We start from the raw sequence: 20,952 nt of genomic DNA on the forward strand, positions 1-20,952 counted from the left end.
CTGTGTAAGGGGCCCCATAATTCCTGAGGGGGGGGGGGAATGCAGAGGTGATCAAATTCCACCAAAAGAAAGCTCTATTTGTGTGGGAAAAAAAGGACGCCGTTTTTTTTTTGGGGAGCCACGTCGCACGACCGCGCAATTGCCAGTTCAAGCGACGCAGTGCCAAATCGCAAAAAAAGGGGGCTGGTCCTTGACCACCAAAATGGTCCGGGGGGGCTTAAGTGGTTAACATCATTCAAAATTTAGGGGCGACTCAGTGACCAATCAGACACTAACATCCAATAACGGCTCACCTACCAGCCACAACGATTCAACAAAAGATTTTATTTAATCCAAACAACATCATTAAAATACTTTTTATTTAATTTTTTTTAATTACATATTGCAAATCCCCCTTTTTCGCAAATGGCGTTGGTTATTATCTTTATCATTAATTGCTTTGCGCCCTCGGAATCTTTGAAATATGTAAATTCATTTATTCCTCCTCACGTATGCTAATGTAATAATAAGACATCTTAAGTGGGATTTCCGTCGCAAAAAATTAAAATAAATAAATAAAGCATGAGATAATATTTCAGAATAAATAAGCACCTATCCTGTTTTTTTTTCCCTTTATCTTTATTACAGCTTGTGGTTATTACATTGCTTACTATATATCTCGCGAAACGATCGTCTATACATATTGAGATGAAAGTTAATGGCGTAGCCGCTTAACTAAATCTCAGCTTGATTAATTAAGATTGTGCATTGTGGGGGAAATTACCAGTCTGTAATCATTGTGGAGTTGTTGTTTTCCTCTGTAATATGTCGCTTTATTGATGCGATGTGCCGGTTGGCAGCAGGTTTGTACCTAATCCCCGTCGTTGATCTAAAATCTAAAAAGATAACGCATGTTCCTGCTCACCGGGAAACCGGTGGTGTTTTTTGAGTTTTTTTACGAGTCTTTGAAAGGTTCTTATGGTGCAGTACATATACTATATTACCAAAAGTATTGGGACTCCTGCCTTCCGTAGGGTTCAATATTGAGTTCTACGAGTCTCTGAAAGGCGATACTTCTTTTGGTGGTAGTGGTCCTCAAAGGTCCTGAAAAAGTAGATTGGAGACCCATAAAGAGGCCTGAGAGTTCTTATAGTGTAGTACATACAGTATAGTATATTACCAAAAGTATTGGGTTACCTGCTTTTACACACATGTAGGTACATTCAGTAAGAGTTTGGCCGACTTATCAGTAGATAAGCCGGCCTAACTCAGAATCTACGCCGCCGTATGTTTAAGCGTATGCTCAAACAGAGATACGCTTAAACATATCTAAGATACGACGGCTTGCGCCGTCCTATCTTAGATTGCAATTTTTCGGATTGGCCGCTAGGTGGCGCTTCCATTGCGGTCGGCGTAGATTATGTAAATGAGTTTGTACGCCGATTCCCGAACGTACGCCCGGCCGCCACAGTCGATTTACGCCGTTTCCGTAAGGCCTTAGGCGGCCTAAAGTTATTCCACCTATGAGGTGGAATAACAATAGGCCCGTACGGCGTACTTAGCCGCAATGCACACTGGGAAATGTAGGCGCCTGGCGCATGCGCAGTAGCCAAAAGACTTCAAAAACGTGAGGTCAAGCCTCATTACCATACAACACGCCCCCCTCCAAGACATTTGAATCCGCCACCCTTACGCCCGCCCGATTTAAGCTACGCCGCCGTATATTAGCAGGCAAGTACATTGAGAATCATGTACTCGCCTCGCTAACTTACGGCGGCGTAGCTTAAATTCCTTAAGCTACGCCGCCGCAAAGTTAGGTCAAGGTACCTGAATCTACCTAATGAACTTTAATGGCATCCTAGTCTTAGTCCGTAGGGTTCAATATTGAGTTCTACGAGTCTCTGAAAGGCGATACTTCTTTTGGTGGGACTTAGGTGGTAGTGGTCCTCAAAGGTCCTGAAAAAGTAGATTGGAGACCCATAAAGAGGCCTGAGAGTTCTTATAGTGTAGTACATACAGTATAGTATATTAACAAAAGTATTGGGTTACCTGCCTTTACACACATGAACTTTAACGGCATCCTAGTCTTAGTCCGTAGGGTTCAATATTGAGTTCTACGAGTCTCTGAGGCCCCGTACTCACGACCAAACATGTCTGCTGAAACTGGTCGGCAGACCAATTTCAGCAGACATGTTCCCTCGTGTGTACAGCCGCGCGGACAGGATTCCAGCAAACAATTGTCTGACAGACCGTTTCTGAGCAGACAACTGTTTCCCGGACTTGCTTTAAAACAGTCCGCTGGAAACCTGTCCGCCCGGACATGTACGGTCGTCTGTACAGACCTACCGTACATGTCCTGCCGCCCGCCATCCCTCGCATGCGTGGAAGCATTTTCAAGGCAGGCCGCCCACGCCGGCGCGTCATTGTCGCGGCGACACCGCGTCATCGACGCGTCGACACCGCGGACACGCCCCGCGTATTGTTTACGCGCGGTCTTCTGTTCGATGGTGTGTATAGCCATCGAACAGAAGTCCCCGGGCAGTCCCCGGCCAGACATGTCCGATGGAAACGGTCTGCAGACCGTTTTCATCGGACATGTCCTGCCGTGAGTACTCGGCCTGAAAGGCGATACTTCTTTTGGTGGGACTTAGGTGGTAGTGTTCCTCAAAAGGTCCTGACAAAGTAGATTGGAGACCCATAAAGAGGCCTGAGAGTTCATATAGTGTAGTACATACAGTATAGTATATTACCAAAATAATTGGGTTGTCTGCCGTAACACTCACATGAACTTTAACGACATCCTAGACTTAGGCCCGGATTCACATAGAATGGCGTATCTTTGTGCGGGCGTAACGTATCCTATTTACGTTACGCCTCCACAACTTTTACAGGCAAGTGCCGTATTCTCAAACAAAAGTTGCGGCGGCGTAGCGTAAATAGGCCGGCGTAAGCCCGCCTAATTCAAATGTGGTAGACGTGGGCGTGTGTTATGTTAATTTTATGTGACCCCACGTAAATGACGCTTTTTACGAACGGCGCATGCTCCGTCCGTGAAAGTATCCCAGTGCGCATGCTCCAAATTAACCCGCAAGAAGCCAATGCTTTCGACGTGAACGTAAATGACGTCCAGCCCTATTCGTGAACGACTTACTAAAATGACGTAAAATTTTCAAAATTCGACGCGGGAACAACGTCCATACTTAACATTGGTACGCCGCATGTACGCCTCCATATAGCAGGTGTCGGGAAAAGCCTAACGTAAACGGCGTATCTGTACTGCGTCGGCCGGGCGTACGTTTCGTAAATTCGCGCATCTAGCTGATTTACATATTTTTAGGCGTAAATCAGCGTACACGACCCTAGCGGCCAGCGTAAATATGCAGTTAAGATCCGACGGCGTAAGAGACTTACACCGGTCGGATCAAATACAAATCTATGCGTAACTGATTCTAAGAATCAGGCGCATAGTTCCAAAGTTTAGACTCAGAGATACGACGGCGTATCTGGAGATATGCTGTCGTATCTCCTTTGAGAATCTGGGCCTTAGTCTTTAGGGTTCAATATTGAGTTATAGTGTAGTACATACAGTATAGTATATTACCAAAAGTATTGGGTTGCCTGCCGTTACACTCAAATGAACTTTAGCGGCATCCTAGTCTTAGTCTGTAGCTGTAGGGTTCAATATCGAGTTCTACGAGTCTCTGAAAGGTGATACTTCTTTTGGTGTGACCTAGGTGGTAGTGTTCCTCAAAGGTCCTGAAAAAGTAGATTGGAGACCCATAAAGAGGCATGAGAGTTCTTATAGTGTAGTACATACAATATAGTATATTACCAAAAGTATTGGGTTGCCTGCCGTTACACTCACATGAACTTTAACGGCATCCTAGACTTAGTCCGTAGGGTTCAATATTGAGTTCTACGAGTCTCTGAGGCCTCGTACACACGACAGAGTTTCTCGGCAGAATTCAGCGAGAAACTCGGTCAGAGCCGGATTCTGCCGAGAAACTCTGTCGTGTGTACACTTTCGGCCCGATGGAGCCGCCGAGGAACTCGTCGAGAAAATAGAGAACATGTTCTCTATTTTCTCGTTGTTCTATGGGAGAACTCGGCCCGCCGAGCTCCTCGTCGGCTTCTGGGCTGAACTCGCCGAGGAACTCGACGTGTTTGGCACGTCCAGTTCCTCGGCCGTGTGTTCGAATCTCTGAAAGGCGATACTTCTTTTGGTGGGACCTAGGTGGTAGTGTTCCTCAAAGGTCCTGAAAAAGTAGATTGGAGACCCATAAAGAGGCCTGAGGTATCCTGAGAGTTCTTATAGTGTAGTACATACAGTACTGTATAGTATATTACCAAAAGTATTGGGTTACCTGCCTTTACACACATGAACTTTAACGGCATCCTAGTCTCTGGGCCAGATTCACAAAGAGTTACGCCGGCGTATCAGTAGATACACCGACGTAACTCGGAATCTAAGCCCTTCGTATGTTTAAGTGTATGCTCAAACTGAGATACACTTAAACCTACCTAAGATACGACGGCCTGCGCCGTCGTATCTTAGGGTGCAATATTTCCGCTGGCCGCTAGGTGGCGCTTCCATTGAGTTCGGCGTAGAATATGCAAATGAGTAGATAAGCCGATTCACGAACGTACGCTTTCCCGTCGCAGTAAAGATACGCCGTTTCCGTAAGAGGTATGCCGGCGTAAAGATAAAGCTGCCCCCTAGGTGGCGTAGCCAATGTCAAGTATGGCCGTCGTTCCCGTGTCTAAATTTTACGTTGTTTGCGTAAGTCGTCCGTGAATGGGGCTGGACGTAATTTACGTTCACGTCGAAACCAATACGTCCTTGCGGCGTACTTTGCCGCAATGAACACTGGGAAATTCCACGTACGGCGCATGCGCCGTTCGGGAAAAACATCAATCACGTCAGGTCACCAAGAATTAACATAAAATACGCCCCCTCATCCTCATTTGAATTACGCGCGCTTACGCCGGCCCCATTTATGCTACGCCGCCGTAACTTAGAAGGTAAGTGCTTTGTGAATACAGCACTTGCCTCTCTAACTTACGGCGGCGTAGCGTAAATACGATACTCTGCACCACCGTAACAATGCGCGCCCCTACCTGAATCTAGCCCTATAAATTTTGCGCAAACCAATCGATAAACGTTTATTGCGATTTTTTTTACCAAAAATATGTAGAAGAATACGTATCGGCCTAAACTGAGGGAAAAATAAACTTTTATTTATATATTTTTGGGGGATATTTATTATAGCAAAAAGTAAAAAATATTCTTTTTTTTTTTAAATTGTCGCTCTATTTTTGTTCATAGCGCAAAAAATAAAAACCACAGAGGGGATCAAATACCACCAAAAGAAAGCTCTATTTGTGGGAAAAAAAGGACGCCAATTTTGTTTGGGAGCCACGTCGCACGACCGCGCAATTGTCAGTTAAAGCGACGCAGTGCCGAATCGCAAAAGGGGGCCAGGTCCTTAACCTGCATAATGGTCCGGGGCTTAAGTGGTTAAAGAGTAGAAATGTCTTTTACGGTTTGAATTTATCAAACTTAGCAAGAGATAAATATCAAAAAGAAAGGTTACCTGACCAACATTTTCGTACTATGCAACAAGCAATTTGGCGCTAGGGGGACATCCATTTGTTTCTGAAATGAATTCATATTCCGGTCTTGATTCTAAACATGTTTGGCTCCAAAAAGTGGAAAAACACTTTGAAGTTCAGCCGTCCCTGTTGAGTTGTTTTCAAAAGAACAGAAAAAAGTGCGTAAATCAAAGTCTCGCCACAGTGCTTATAACCGCGGAGCGAAGAGGACAAGGAGGAAATAAACTGTGGCATGTCATGCGAAGGTTCCTAATCACATCTCCTGCTACGTGATGCTGTGGTCTGCCCAGATCTATAGTCTGCGGGTCCGAGCCCATGTGCAATTTTCTGCATTATTAGAGATAGTGTTCGGTGTTTGTGGTCAGAATGGGTATTGACTGAAACTTAAAAAAAAAATAATAATAATAATAATAATAATAATAATAATAAAAAAAAATAAACTGTATGACTATAGCGTAAAAAAAAAACCCTCACCTTGTCTAATGGAGCTGTTGCTTGGAAGCCACCAATTTTCCGTCCTTCCAGATCGTGATCTTCAATTATTTTGACCTTTTGCCTGTGAAGAAATACCCGTTTAAATGTAAACGACAGTGTTTTTAGGCCAATTTTATTTTATTTTATCCTTTTATCCTTTTTTTTTTTTTGCTAAATTTTTAGTTCCACAAAACATGCAAAACAGAGAAGGCCCCCAAGGACCAACACAATGGACAAAACCGAGTAAGGGTGTCAGGTCACCCGAGGCCAGGTGACAGATGCACACCGTTGGGGGTCAGGTGTGCACCGCTATGATAGTGGACCCTACGGCTGACTGCTGCGGATAGAACCTTGGGTGGTACAGGAAGGCAGGTCCACTGGGGCACCAACACGGATCCCACAGGGAGCTAGAGCATAAGATTCCCCAGGGCGTGGAGTCTAAGAGCCAGCTGGTGTTCACCAGAGCCTCTAGTGGTGAGGATGGACTGCGTTGCAGCTGACTCCAGGTCGCGGCCCCCAGGGTCTCCCAGCCAGTGTTGCCAACCCACCAGATTGAAATGTACTGGCACAGCATTTACTGGCCATTTACTTTTCACAAAAATTACTAAATGACATTTTTAGGTGCAAATTTCAGTATTTAGGCTACAAACAAGTACGCTAGGCAAATAGCAATGTGATTTAAGGTAGATATTAAGGTAGAAAAACATATGTTTGTTATTTTCAATATAATAAGGGCACATTTTTTAGTCACATCACCCCCTGCCTCCATCCCCCTCTGCCACCAACACCCCCTGCCTTCACCCCCCTCTGCTGTGCCACAATCTCCCCCCCTGCCTCCAATCTCCCCCTGCCTCGAATCTCACCCTGCCTCCAATCTCACCCTGCCTCCAATCTCACCCTGCCTCCAATCTCACCCTGCCTCCAATCTCACCCTGCCTCCAATCTCACCCTGCCTCCAATCTCCCTCCAATCTCCCTCTGCCTCCAATCTCCCTCTGCCTCCAATCTCCCTCTGCCTCCAATCTCCCTCTGCCTCCAATCTCCCCATGCCTTCAATCTCCCCCTGCCTCCAATCTCCCCCTGCCTCCAATCTCCCCCTGCCTCCAATCTCCCTCTGCCTCCAATCTCCCCCTGCCTCCAATCTCCCGCAGTTCCCCTGCCTCCAATCACCCCTTGCCCCCATCGTCCCCTGCCTCCATCCCCCTCTGCGATGCCACCAACAACCCCTGTCTCCATCCCCCACCCTCTGCGGTGCCTCCAATCTCCCCCTGCCTCCAATCTCCCCCTGCCTCCATTGCCCCCTGCCTCTATCCCCCTCTGCGGTGCCACCGCAGCCACCATCACCCCCTGCCTCCAATCTCCATGCGCAGTTCCAAGCCGAACCGATTTTGGCTATTTTTACTGGCACATTCCTGCAACATTTACGAACGAGGGGGGGGGGGGGAAGTGCCCGTTTTTACGAACTGTCCGTAAAAAAACTTGGCGGTTGGCAACACTGCTCCCAGCTCACGCTCACGGTAGGCTGTAGGAGGATAAGCGAAAGGTCGGGGGGCGACCAGCAGACAAGGATAAACGGAGAACAAGTCAAAGATCAAGGGTCACAAGCAGTCAGGGATAGTCGAGAATGCGCCAAAGGTCAGGGTCACAAGCCAGCGGGGATGGTCGGGAACAAGCCAAGATCGGTAACAGAGACAAACGTATAGCACACGGCAAGCTGGGAAACAAAACACATAATATTGGACGGCAAGGCAGGCTTGGAGAACACAGTGTTAAATAGTGGTTCCTGTTGAGCAGGGCCGCCATCAGGAATTATGGGGCCCCTTTCACAGTTTCAGGCATGGGCCCCCTGGAGCAGAGAACCAGGGGGGGGGGGGGTGCTGCCACCTGAAATTAATTAAGAAGCAGGGGGGGGCTGCCCGCGAACGGGGGGGGGGGCCTTTACAAAAAAAAAGAGGAAATAAAGAAAAATATATATAAAAAAAAGGGGTAGCCCTGGGGACCTCTGGGCCCTTTAATAAAAAGAGAAAAAGAAATAAAAAAATATATAAAAAATATATATTTCTTTTTTTTTTTAAAAGGAGGGTTGCCATCTGGGGACCTCTGGGCCCTTTAATAATAAATAAAATAAAAATATATATATATAAACAAAAATAAAAAAATAAACATTTATAAAAAATAAAAAAGGGGGTTTGCCCTGGGGACCTCTAAAGCCCTTTAATAAAATATATATTTTTTATATATATATATATATATATATATATATATATATATATATATATATATATATATATATATATATATATATATATATATATATATATATATATATATATATATATATATATATATATATATATATATATATATATATATATATATATATATATATATATTTATTTTATTAAAAAGAAAAAAAAAGAAATAAAATATTTAAAAAAATAATTTTTTTTATTAAAAAAAAAGGGGGTTGCCATCCGGGGCCCTGGGGACCTCTGGGCCCTTTAATAATAATAATAATAATAATAATATTATATATATATATATATATATATATATATATATATATATATATATATATATATATATATATATATATATATATATATATATATATATATATATATATATATATATATATATATAAAAAATTGGCCCTTTAAAAAAAATAATATATATATATATATATATATATATATAGGCTAGGGTGGGGCCCCACTGAGGGAAGATTGCTTAACCACGCAGGTGTGAGAGAGCAAGCCCTAAGGCTGATACACAGACCAGGTCATGAAAGTATTACTGCAAGGTCACTGACACAATTCACTAAAGGATAACAACTATAGGGGACCTACTTCACCAGCTACTTGCACGCCTCCCCCCGAAGCATGAGAAATAATAAGTGGTGTGGCTTAAAGTAGGCTAAATATTGGGCGGGGCATAACCACTTCAGCTTTGGAAAGGATTTGCCCCCTTGATGACCGGGGGCCATTTTTTGCGATTCGGCACTGCGTCGCTTTACCTGACGATTGCGCGGTCGATTGACGTCTTTTTTTTAGAGCTGTCTTTTGGTGGTATTTGATCACCTCTGCTTTTCTTATTTTTTGCGCTATAAACAATAAAAGAGCGAAAATTTTGATTTTTTTTATAAATACGGTAAGTCAAAAGCCCGCCACATAACATTGCAATACCTAAACAGCAGAATGCAGAGCTGTAGACTGAAGAGCGAGCTGTTTGTTTTATTTTGTTGACATGTCATACCTCCCTGCACCAGTTCAACTTCATTTCAGTCAGGAAATATAAAAATCGCCTCGGTTCCCCTGCAGCTACACAGAAAATGGATGTTCCTGCGCATTATCGGGGTTATAAAGTGCAATGTGTCCTCGGGGAAGCCCAGGTCTTATTTTACTGGTAATTATATGTTGACCGGCAATTTGACATTGTCTCTCATTGTCTCGGCGTCTGCAGAGTTTCTGAAGGGCTCACAAACTATTTAAAAATAGATATCCATCGCTACTGGGCGCCTAGAAAGGGGGCGATACAATCTCACTGCAGGACAGGAGAGCGTGCAAAGAGAAACTAGAACTGGTTTTCAGCCGCATCGCATTCTGTTGTTAACTTTAACTACTTGCCGACCAGCCGCCGTCGTTTTACGGCGGCAGGTCGGCTCCCCTGCGCGAGAGCCCGTAGCTATACGTCGGCTCTCGCGCAGGCCACTAGGGGGGCGTGCGCGCGCCCCCAGCACGCCCTTCACTCCCGTGCGCGTGCCCGGCAGGCGCGATCGCCGCCGGGCACACGCGATTGCTCGTTACACACACAGCTCCCGGTCCTGTCAGGGGGGGGAAATGCGGATCTTCTGTTCATACAATGTATTAACAGCGATCAGTCATTTCCCCTAGTGAGTCCACCCCCCCAACAGTTAGAACACACCCAGGGAACATACTTAACCCCTTCCCCGCCCCCTAGTGTTAACCCCTTCACCGCCAGTGGCATTTTTATAGTAATCCAATGCATTTTTATAGCACTGATCGCTATAAAAATGCCAATGGTCCCACAAATGTGTCAAAAGTGTCCGAAGTGTCCGCCATAATGTCGCAGTACTGGAAAAAATTGCTGATCGCCGCCATTACTAGTAAAAAAAATATTAATAAAAATGCCATAAAAATATCCCCCATTTTGTAGACGCTGTAACTTTTGCGCAAACCAATCAATAAACGATTTTGCGATTTTTTTTTAAGAAAAATAGGTAGATAAATACGTATCGGCCTAAACTGAGGGAAAAAAAAGTTTTTTATATAGATTTTTGTGGGATATTTATTATAGCAAAAAGTAAAACATATTATTTTTTTTTCAAAATTGTCGCTCTATTTTTGTTTATAGCGCAAAAACTAAAAACCGCAGAGGTGATCAAATACCACCAAAAGAAAGCTCTATTTGTGGGGGGGAAAAGGCGCCAATTTTGTTTGGGAGCCACGTCGCACGACCGCGCAATTGTCAGTTAAAGCGATGCAGTGCCGAATCGCAAAAAAGTGCTCTGGTCTTTGACCAGCAATATGGTCCGGGGGTTAAGTGGTTAAAGTTTAAATTCAAAATAATTGGTGCCGTGACTCATATTTTGCTGCTCCCTATTTCAGGGTTTGCCCCTTAGTAGAAGAGAGTCTAGCGCCTTTCCCAACCTCAGAGGAGCCCTTAAAATATATGTTCAGGTCTCTTGTAGCCCCATGCCTACAAATTGTTGTACAGTACAGTGGAACCTCGGATTACGAGCATAATCCGTTCCAGGAGAACGCTCGTAATCCAAAGTACTTGCATATCAAAGCGAGTTTCCCCATTGAAGTCAATGGAATTTGTTCTGCATTGACTTCAATGGCATGCAATACCGCATGCGGCCAGAGGTGTGGGGGGGGGGCAGAGAGCATGAATCTATCTATGGTTGTTGTGTGTTAGCAAAGTTAAGGAATTCACTTTGCTAACACTGAATCCGCCTCTCAGCCAATCAGGTTGCCGGGTCTGTTACCGGTCAACTGATTGGCTGAAATGTCAAGCGATGTGATTGGACGCCTGAAAAAGGGACGGAAGAAGACATGGAGGATGTGCAGTAGACCGCCGCTGACCCGCTGCGAGACAGGTAAGTGCCGGGCACATGGCAGCATCTGATGGGGCACAGTAGTGGCAATTGATGTACACTGGCAGCATCTGATGGGGCACAGTAGTGGCAATTGATGGGCACACTGGCAGCATCTGATGGGGCACAGTAGCTGCAATTGATGGGCACACTGGTAGCATCTGATGGGGCACAGTAGCTGCAATTGATGGGCACACTGACTGCATCTGATGGGGCACAGTAGCGGCAATTGATGGGCACACTGGCAGCATCTGATGGGGCACAGTAGCTGAAATTGATGGGCACACTGGCAGCATGTGATGGGGCACAGTAGCTACAGTTAATGGGCACACTGGCAGCATCTGATGGGGCACAGTAGCGGCCATTGATGGGCACACTGGCAGCATCTGATGGGGCACAGTAGCGGCAATTGATGGGCACACTGGCAGCATCTGATGGGGCACAGTAGCAGCAATTAATGGGCACACTTGCAGCATCTAATGGGGCACAGTAGCTGCAACTGATGGGTACACTGACTGCATCTGATGGGGCACAGAAGCTGCAATTGATGGGCATACTGACTGCATCTGATGGGGCACAGTAGCGGCAATTGATGGGCACAGTAGCAGCATGTGATGGGGCACAGTAGTGGCAATTGATGGGCACACTGGCAGCATCTGATGGGGCACAGTAGTGGCAATTGATGGGCACACTGGCAGCATCTGATGGGGCACAGTAGCAGCAATTAATGGGCACACTTGCAGCATCTAATGGGGCACAGTAGCGGCAATTGATGGGCACACTGGCAGCATCTGATGGGGCACAGTAGCTGCAATTGATGGGCACACTGGCAGGGGGGGGCCCATACAACATTTCGCTATGGGGTCCAGTGATTTCTAGTCACGCCCCCTGCTCGCAGCCACAGTCTACTCGTAGGTTTAGAGTTAGATGTAGGCTGAACTTCTACTTTAATATTATGGCACCTTAATGGAGAATTTTCTCTCGCCCTGCCTTCTCCTTTAATCTCAGTTTTCATTCCCTTCCGGCGAATGCCGAGACCCCCGTTCTATAAATCGCGTTTAATCTTTGCTGGGATGGAAAAATATTAACCCAAATTTAAAGTGCAATCATTTCCTGAACGATGCTTTTCTTTTATGTGGCTCCCGTGTCACTGCTGCTTTATAGAACGGAAAAAACAACATATTTTATGAAAATGCCGATTATATTACGGACTGTCTTTGAGAGAAATCTATTGCTCTAGTTTGGGAATTAAATGAATTTATGTATTATTTCTGAGCGGCCCGTGCCAGCGCAATGCCCAAAGCTGCATAATGTAAGATAAATAGAAATGGCCGCAATCAGGCACGGCTCTCAATCAACAATAGACGCCTCGGAATATCGCTTTCGCTGTACGTCTGACGGCCACCGGCTTCACATAATCAGATGTGATGCCACCTACAATGTCCGAAAAGGCTGTCGGCTCGTTACCTGCGCCCCCATACCTCAGGCCAAATGAGGTACTGCAGGCTAATGTTCGGCTTTTCTCAGCTCCTGCACCCGCGTACCTCAGGCCAAATAAGGTACTGCAGGTCTATTTTCAGCTCTGCTCGGCTTCTGCACCTCCGTTCCTCAGGCCAAATTAGGTACTGCAGGCCTATTTAGCTTGAATTCTGCTCGTCTTGAGTCAACACTCGCAAACCGAGTCAGAATTTAAAAATGTGCTCGCAAATCAAAACGCTCTCAAACCAAGTTACTCTTAAACCGAGGTTCCACTGTATATGCAGCTCAAACTTCAGCTTTAAGAACCAAGGGCCAGATTCACGTAGAATTCCGGCGGCGTAACATATAGCATTTACGTTACACCGCCGCAATTTTTTTGGGCAAGTGCTTGATTCACAAACCTGCCTGTAAACTTGCGGCGGTGTAGCGTAAATCCGTCCGCCGCAAGCCCGCCTAATTCAAATGGGGCGTGTATCATTTAAATTAGGCGTACTGCGCATGCTCCATTTCGAAATTTCCCGCCGTGCTTTGCGCGAAATGACGTCTCACCGACGTCATTTTTTGAACGTCGACGTGAGTTACGTCCTTTCCTATTCACGGACGACTTACGCAAAAAAAAAATTTAAATTTGACGCGGGAACGACGGCCATACTTTAACATGGCAAGTCTAAAGATAGGCCACAAAATAGCAGCTTTAACTATACGCCGGGAAAAGCCGACTAGCGACGACGTAAGAGAATGCGACGGCCGCGCGTACCTTCGTGAATCGCCGTAAACAGCTAATTAGCATACCCGACGCGGATAACGACGCAAACTCCACCAAGCGGGGGCCGAAGTATTACACCTACGATCCGAAGGAGTACGAAGCCGTACGCATGTCGGATCGAAGCCAAAAGCCGTCGTATCTTGTTTTGAGGATTCAAACTAAAGATACAACGCGGCAAATTTGAAAATACGCCGGCGTATCAGCAGATACTCCGGCGTATTTCTTCTGTGAATCTGGCCCTAAAATTGTCTTTTCATACACTTTAACCACTTAAGCCCCGGACCATTATGCAGGTAAAGGACCAGTCCACTTTTTGCGATTCGGCACTGCGTCGCTTTAACTGACAATTGCGCGGTCGTGCGATGTGCCTCCCAAACAAAATTGACATCCTATTTTTCTCACAAATAGAGCTTTCTATTGGTGGTATTTGATCACCTCTGCGGTTTTAATTTTTTGCGCTATAAACAAAAATAGAGCGACAATTTTGAAAAAAGTGCAATATTTTTTACTTTTTTCCTATAATAAATATCCCACCAAAATAAATAAAAAAAAAACATTTTTTTTCCCTCAGTTTTGGCCGATACGTATTCTTCTACATATTTTTTGGTAAAAAAAAAAAATCGCAATAAGTGTTTATTGATTGGTTTGCGCGAAAGTTATAGCGTCTAAAATATAGGGGATACATTTATGGCATTTTTATTAATATTTTTTTTTTTTTTTACTAGTAATAGCGGCGATCTGCGTTTTATTTTTATCGCGACTGCGACATTATGGCGGACACATCGGACACTTTTGACACATTTTTGGAACCGTTGTCATTTATACAGCTATAAAAATGCACTGATTACTGTGAAAATTACACTGGCAGTAAAGGGGTTAACCTGTAGGGGGCGCTATTGGGGTAAAGTGTTCCCTAATGTGTGTTTCTTACTGTAAAAGGGGGGGCGTGGCTGGGCGTGTGACGTCACTGATTGTCGTTCCCTATGACAGGGAACAGACGATCAGTGACAGGCTGACTAGGAAGAACGGGGAGATGTTTGTTCACACTCACCTCTCCCCGTTCTTCAGATCGCGGGACGCCGGCGGTGATCGGGTCCCACGGGCGCAGTCACGGAGCACAGGACCGGGTTCGCGAGCGTGCCGCCGCCGCGCTCACGACCCACGGCTGGGCTTCTTAAAGGGGACATACCTGTACGTCCATGTGCCCAGCCGTGCCGTTCTGCCGACGTGTTTAGTCGTACGGCGGCAGGGCTGATCCTAGGGTCACAGGCGCCTGGGTGCAGAAATATTTCTGGCGCCCCCACATGGGCGTTGTCGTTTTACTAACTCCTCCCCTTTACACATGTTTCTATGGCAATGACTCAACCACAGAGATGCTCCCCACAAAGTCTTCATTACCCTGGGATCCTTACATGATTTCTTAACAATAAACAAAATACAGGAAGAGAAGCAGAGTACTTTATTAGGACCTGGAGGGGGGCCTCTGTGATGGACAGAGAGAGGGCTTCTGTTAGAGAGTCTGTTAGAAAGAGCCCCAGACATACAACAGACATGATACAGGAGATGGTCAGAGACTGCAGACATGATACAGGAGACGGTCAGAGACTGCAGACATGATACAGGAGATGGTCAGAGACTGCAGACATGATACAGGAGACGGTCAGAGACTGCAAACATGATACAGGAGCCAGTCACAGATTGCAGACATGATACAGGAGACGGTCAGAGGCTGCAGACATGATACAGGAGATGGTCAGAGACTGCAGACATGATACAGGAGGCGGTCAGAGACTGCAGACATGATACAGGAGGCGGTCACAGATAGCAGACATGATACAGGAGGTGGTCAGGGACTGCAGACATGATACAGGAGACGGTCAGAGACTGCAGACATGATACAGGAGACGGTCAGAGACTGCAGACATATAGGTAGATTCAGGTACGAAGGCTTAAACTTGCGGCGGCGTAGCTTAGCCTGTTTAGGCTACGCCGCCGTAAGTTAGCTAGGCAAGTACAAGATTCTCAATGTACTTGCCTGCTAATATACGGCGGCGTAGCCTAAAGCGGGTGGGCGTAAGGGCGCCGAATTCAAATGTCTTGGAGGGGGGCGTGTTTGATGGTAATGAGGCTTGACCTCACGTTTTTTTCGTTTTTTTTTTTACTGCGCATGCGCCGGGCACCTACATTTCCCAGTGTGCATTGCGGCTACGTACGCCGCACGGGCCTATTGTTTTCGACGTGGACGTAAACGGCGTAAATCCCGATTCGCGGACGACTTACGCAAACAACGTAAAAAATTTGATTATCGCGGCGGGAACGGTGACCATAATTTAACATTGTTATTCCAGGTGGAATAACTTTAGGCCTGCTAATGCCTTACGGAAGCGGCGTAAAACTACTGCGGCGGCCGGGCTTACGTTCGTGAATCGGCGTATCAACTCATTTACATATTTTACGCCGACCGCAATGGAAGCGCCACCTAGCGGCCATCCGAAAAATTGCAACCTAAGATAGGACGGCGCAAGCCGTCTTATCTTAGGTATGTTTAAGCGTATCTCTGTTTGAGCATACGCTTAAACATACGTCGGCGTAGATTCTGAGTTAGGTCGACTTATCTACTGATAAGTCGGCCTAACTCTACCTGAATCTACCTAATAGTACACAAACAAGGAGAGAAGGAGGGAGGGGAGAACTCTGCCACTTCGGCGCCCCCACCTCCGCAGGCGCCTTGGTGCAATGCACCCTGTGCACCCTGCCTAGGATCGGCCCTGTGCGGCGGTCCCTAAGCGGTTAAGGGGTATGCGGAATCGTCTCGGAAATACCGACGTCAGCATAAAAGCCTTGACTTTGCTTTTCTATGTCATAGAACTCTTCGCCGACCTCCGATATCTTGGTAAGCTCCCCGAATGGCGCATTACCTCGCGCACATATTGCCGCGTATAGATCACATATTACCTTCATCAAGTCTGGAGAGGAAGACGGCAATCTCCGGTTTGGCTGCAGAAGTCCATTACAAAGGGAAGGTAGGTGAGATAACGGCTGATAAATCTCGGCACTAAAATCGGATAAGTCATTAAAATAATTTTCTTTCCTCTTTTATCTTAAAAAAAAAACGCCTGGTGCCAGGGAAAGGATCAATTTAACACGCCATTTCTGAATCCCCCCCCTCCCCCGCACATTTGGCGAGCCGGTGTGAAGAAAAAAAAGATTTTTATCATCCTCCTCCGATGTTGACGCGTTGTAGACCGCCGTCATCAATTCTCCCCCGATGGCAGACAAATGTGTTTCCGTCTGCAATTAACTTTTTTCTTTTCTTTTTTTTTTTGTTCTCCTTTCTTTTCTACGAGTGATTCTAATATATTAATCAGAAACGATCTCCTTCACAATGGGAACCTCGGGCCTTTTCATTCCAGAGCAAAAATCTCTGCAGAACAATGAGGGACCTATAAAGCCGCGGTAACCTTGCTCCAAGAACGGGGAGCGCCGCAGAGCCGCAGCAGCGCTTTGCGGTGGACTCCGGGCCTTGTGTGTTCGATTGTCTCTGGGAGGCACAACAACCAAACATCCATTACAGATCCTAAATGAGCTTCATTGCTGCATGGAAAAGAATCCCTAATGCAGTGGCGGCTGGTGCTCAAAATTTTTGGGAGGGCGCAAAACACAGCCACTGTGCCCATCAATTGCAGCCACTGTGCCCATCAATTGCAGCCACTGTGCCCATCAACTGTCACCACTGTGCCATGCCATCAAACGCAGCCACTGTGCCATCATTTATCACCACTGTGCCCATCAATTGTCACCACTGTGCCATGCCATCAAACGCAGCCACTGTGCCATCATTTATCGCCACTGTGCCCATCAATTGTCGCCACTGTGCCCATCAATTGTCACCACTGTGCCAAACGCAGCCACTGTGCCATCATTTATCGCCACTGTGCCCATCAATTGTCGCCACTGTGCCCATCAATTGTCGCCACTGTGCCCATCAATTGTCGCCACTGTGCCAAACGCAGCCACTGTGCCCATCAATTGTCACCACTGTGCCAAACGCAGCCACTGTGCCATCAATTGTCACCACTGTGCCCATCCATTGTCACCACTGTGCCATGCTAAACGCAGCCATTGTGCCCATCAATTGTCGCCACTGTGCCCATCAATTGTCGCCACTGTGCCATCAATTGTCGCCACTGTGCCATCAATTGTCGCCACTGTGCCCATCAATTGTCACCACTGTGCCCATCAATTGTCACCACTGTGCCCATCAATTGTCACCACTGTGCCCATCAATTGTCACCACTGTGCCCATCAATTGTCACCACTGTGCCATCAATTGTCACCACTGTGCCAAACACAGCCACTGTGCCATCAATTGTCACCACAGTGCCCATCAATTGTCACCACTGTGCCAAACGCAGCCACTGTGCCATCAATTGTCGCCACAGTGCCCATCAATTGTCACCACTGTGCCATGCTAAACACAGCCACTGTGCCCATCAATTGTCGCCACTGTGCCCATATATTGTCGCCACTCTGCCCATCAATTGTCGCCACTGTGCCCATCAATTGTCGCCACTGTGCCCATCAATTGTCGCCACTGTGCCCATCAATTGTCGCCACTGTGCCCATCAATTGTCGCCACTGTGCCCATCAATTGTCGCCACTGTGCCCATCAATTGTCGCCACTGTGCCCTTTAAACAAATCCAAAGTATCAATTTAAAATTTTGGACTACATTTAAAATGTGAATAGTTTTCCAATCACATTAAAATAGTTTTCAAATCAAGGTTTATTTTATTTTTATTTTTTTCTGCACTACAGTGTTTTTTTTATTTTATTTTTATTTCATTGTGTTATTATATTATTTTCTATTAATTTATTTTATATTTTGCTATGTTATTATATTATTTTCCTTTGTTTTCTGTTTTATTTTATTCTCTTGGAAATTTAAATTTGATTGGAAAATTATTCGAATTGGACCTCGATTCGAAAACTATTTGAATGCGAGTCAAACTATTGACAATCGAATTTCATTTGAAATTTGGATTTGACACTTTGGGAATCGTTTTTTAATTTCTCTATGTTATTATATTATTTTCCTTTATTTTCATTTTTTTTTTTTTGGAAATTCAAATTTGATTCGAAATTACAATAGTGATGAATTTAAACAAATCCGAAGTATCAATTTAAAATTCTGGACTAAATTTAAATGTGAATAGTTTTCGAATCACATTAAAATAGTTTTCAAATCAAGGTTTATTTTATTTTTATTTTTTTCTGCACTGCGGTGTTTTTTTTTTTCATTGTGTTATTATATTCTTTTCTATTAATTTATTTTTTATTTTGCTATGTTATTATATTATTTTCCTTTACTTTCTATTCTATTCTCTTCGGAAAGTCAAATTTGATTCGAAATTACAATAGTGATGAATTTAAACAAATCCGAGATATCAATTTAAAATTTTGGACTAAATTTGGAGGTGAATAGTTTTCGAATCACATTAAAATAGTTTTCAAAACAAGGTCAAATAGAATCGTTTTAGTTTTTTATTTAGTTTTATCTCTTTTTTTTATTTTTTTTCTGTGCTACTGTGTTTTTTTTTTTTTTTTTTATTTCATTGTGTTATTAAATTATTTTCTATTATTTTTTTTTTTTTTGCTATGTTATTATATTATTTTCCTTGAAATATTTTAATACATTAAAATAGTTTTCAAATCAAGGTCAAATTTGAAGTTTCAGGGTTTTTTTTGGTTTTTTTTACTTATATTTATTTTTTTCTGCACTACTGTGTTTTTTTTTTTTTGCATTTTTTAATTTCACTGTGTTATTATATTATTTTCTATTAATTTATTTTTTTATTTGCTATGTTATTATATTATTTTCATTTTTTTTTCTTTTTTAATTCAAATTTGATTTGAAATTACAATAGTGATGAATTTAAACAAATCCGAAATAACAATATAACATTTTGGACTAAATTTGAATGTGAATAGTTTTCGAATTACATTAAAATAGTTTTCAAATCAAGGTTTATTTTTTTAATTTTATTTTTTTATGCACTACGGTGTTTTTTTTTTTTTTCATTGTGTTATTATATCATTTTCTATTAATTTATTTTTAATTTTGCTATGTTATTATATTATTTTCCTTTATTTTCTGTTTTATTTTATTCTCTTTGGAAATTAAAATTTGATTGGAAAATGATTCGAACTGGACCTCGATGCAAAAACTATTTAAAATTAAAATAGTTTTCAAATCAGCGTTAAATTTTTTTTTTTTTTTCGTTTTTTAATTCATTTTTTTTCTGCACTACAGTGTTTTTTTAATTATTTCACAGTTTTTTTGTTTTTTTTTGTTTCACAAGGTTTTATTATTTTCTATTAATAAATTTTTTATTTTGCTATGTTATTATATTATTTTCCTTTATTTTATTCTCTTTGGAAATTAAAATTTGATTGGAAAATGATTCGAATGCGAGCCGTATTCACCTTCGAATTTCATCCGAAATTTGGATTTGACACTTTGGGAATCGTTACTATTGTAATTCGGAAAATTCAGACGCATCCAAATTTCCGAATAACGAAAAATTGTGTCCAAATTTCTATTAGGATCCAGTCGAACCGACCATGGGGTAGATTCAGGTAATTGTTACGGCGGCGTATCTCCAGATTCGCCGCCGTAATTTCAAATCTGCGTCGGCGTTTCGTTACGCCGATTCACATAGGCAGTTACGCTGAAAAAATAGGCTTCCTCCGCCGACGTAACTTGAATGCGGCGGGGTATAATTGTGTGCAATATTACGTTGGCCGCTAGGGGCGCTTCCGTTGTTGTCTGCGTAGAATATGCAAATTTCCTAAATTCACAAACGTACGTTAGCCCGGCGTTCGTTTTTTACGTCGTTTGCGTTAAGGCTTTTTTGGCGTAAGGCTGCTCCTGCTATTAGGAGGCGCAGCCAATGTTAAGTATGGACATCGTTCCCACGTCGAAATTTTGAATTTTTTACGTCGTTTGCGCAAGTCGTTCGCGAATAGGGCTGGACGTAATTTACGTTCACGTCAAAACCAATACGCCGTTGCGGCGTACTTGGAAGCAATGCACACTGGGATATGTACACGGACGGCGCATGCGCCGTCCGTACAAAACGTCAATCACGTCAGGTCATCACACATTTACATAAAACACGCCCCCCCTCCCACATTTGAATTCCGCTCGCTTATGCCGGCCCCATTTACACTACGCTGCCGCAACTTACGGAGCAAGTGCTTTCGTGAATACAGCGCTTTCTCCTGTATGTTACGGCGGCGTAGCCTAACATACGATACGCTGTGCCGCCGTTTCAGTGCGCGCCCCTACCTGAATCCACCCCCATGTCTATAATAGAGGAAGAATATAGAGGCAGAGGAGGGGATAGCGAGGAACGGAATAAATTCGGGGCCATAGGTGGAGAATAGTGAGAAGGATATAATGGGAAGGAAATAAAATAGACGTGTAATCATTTAATAATTATCAGGAAATAACGAGCTTTC

General features: G+C 44.0%; 1 long non-coding RNA gene across 1 annotated transcript in view; it reads right to left on the bottom strand.

Annotated features, from left to right (window-relative positions):
- Positions 1–1,825: 1,825 nt before the first annotated feature.
- The window catches only part of LOC120914505, a 24,387-nt gene continuing 5,260 nt past the window's right edge, over positions 1,826–20,952 (bottom strand). Inside the window, exons 2-3 of the long non-coding RNA XR_005743694.1 lie at positions 6,067–6,148; positions 1,826–1,935 (exon numbers count right to left, since the gene is read on the bottom strand). This is a non-coding gene — a long non-coding RNA (uncharacterized LOC120914505). The remainder of the gene's footprint in view (positions 1,936–6,066; positions 6,149–20,952) is intronic.

This window comes from Rana temporaria, chromosome 9 (genome assembly GCF_905171775.1).
Source record: "Rana temporaria chromosome 9, aRanTem1.1, whole genome shotgun sequence".
Classification (NCBI taxonomy): Eukaryota; Metazoa; Chordata; class Amphibia; order Anura; family Ranidae; genus Rana; species Rana temporaria.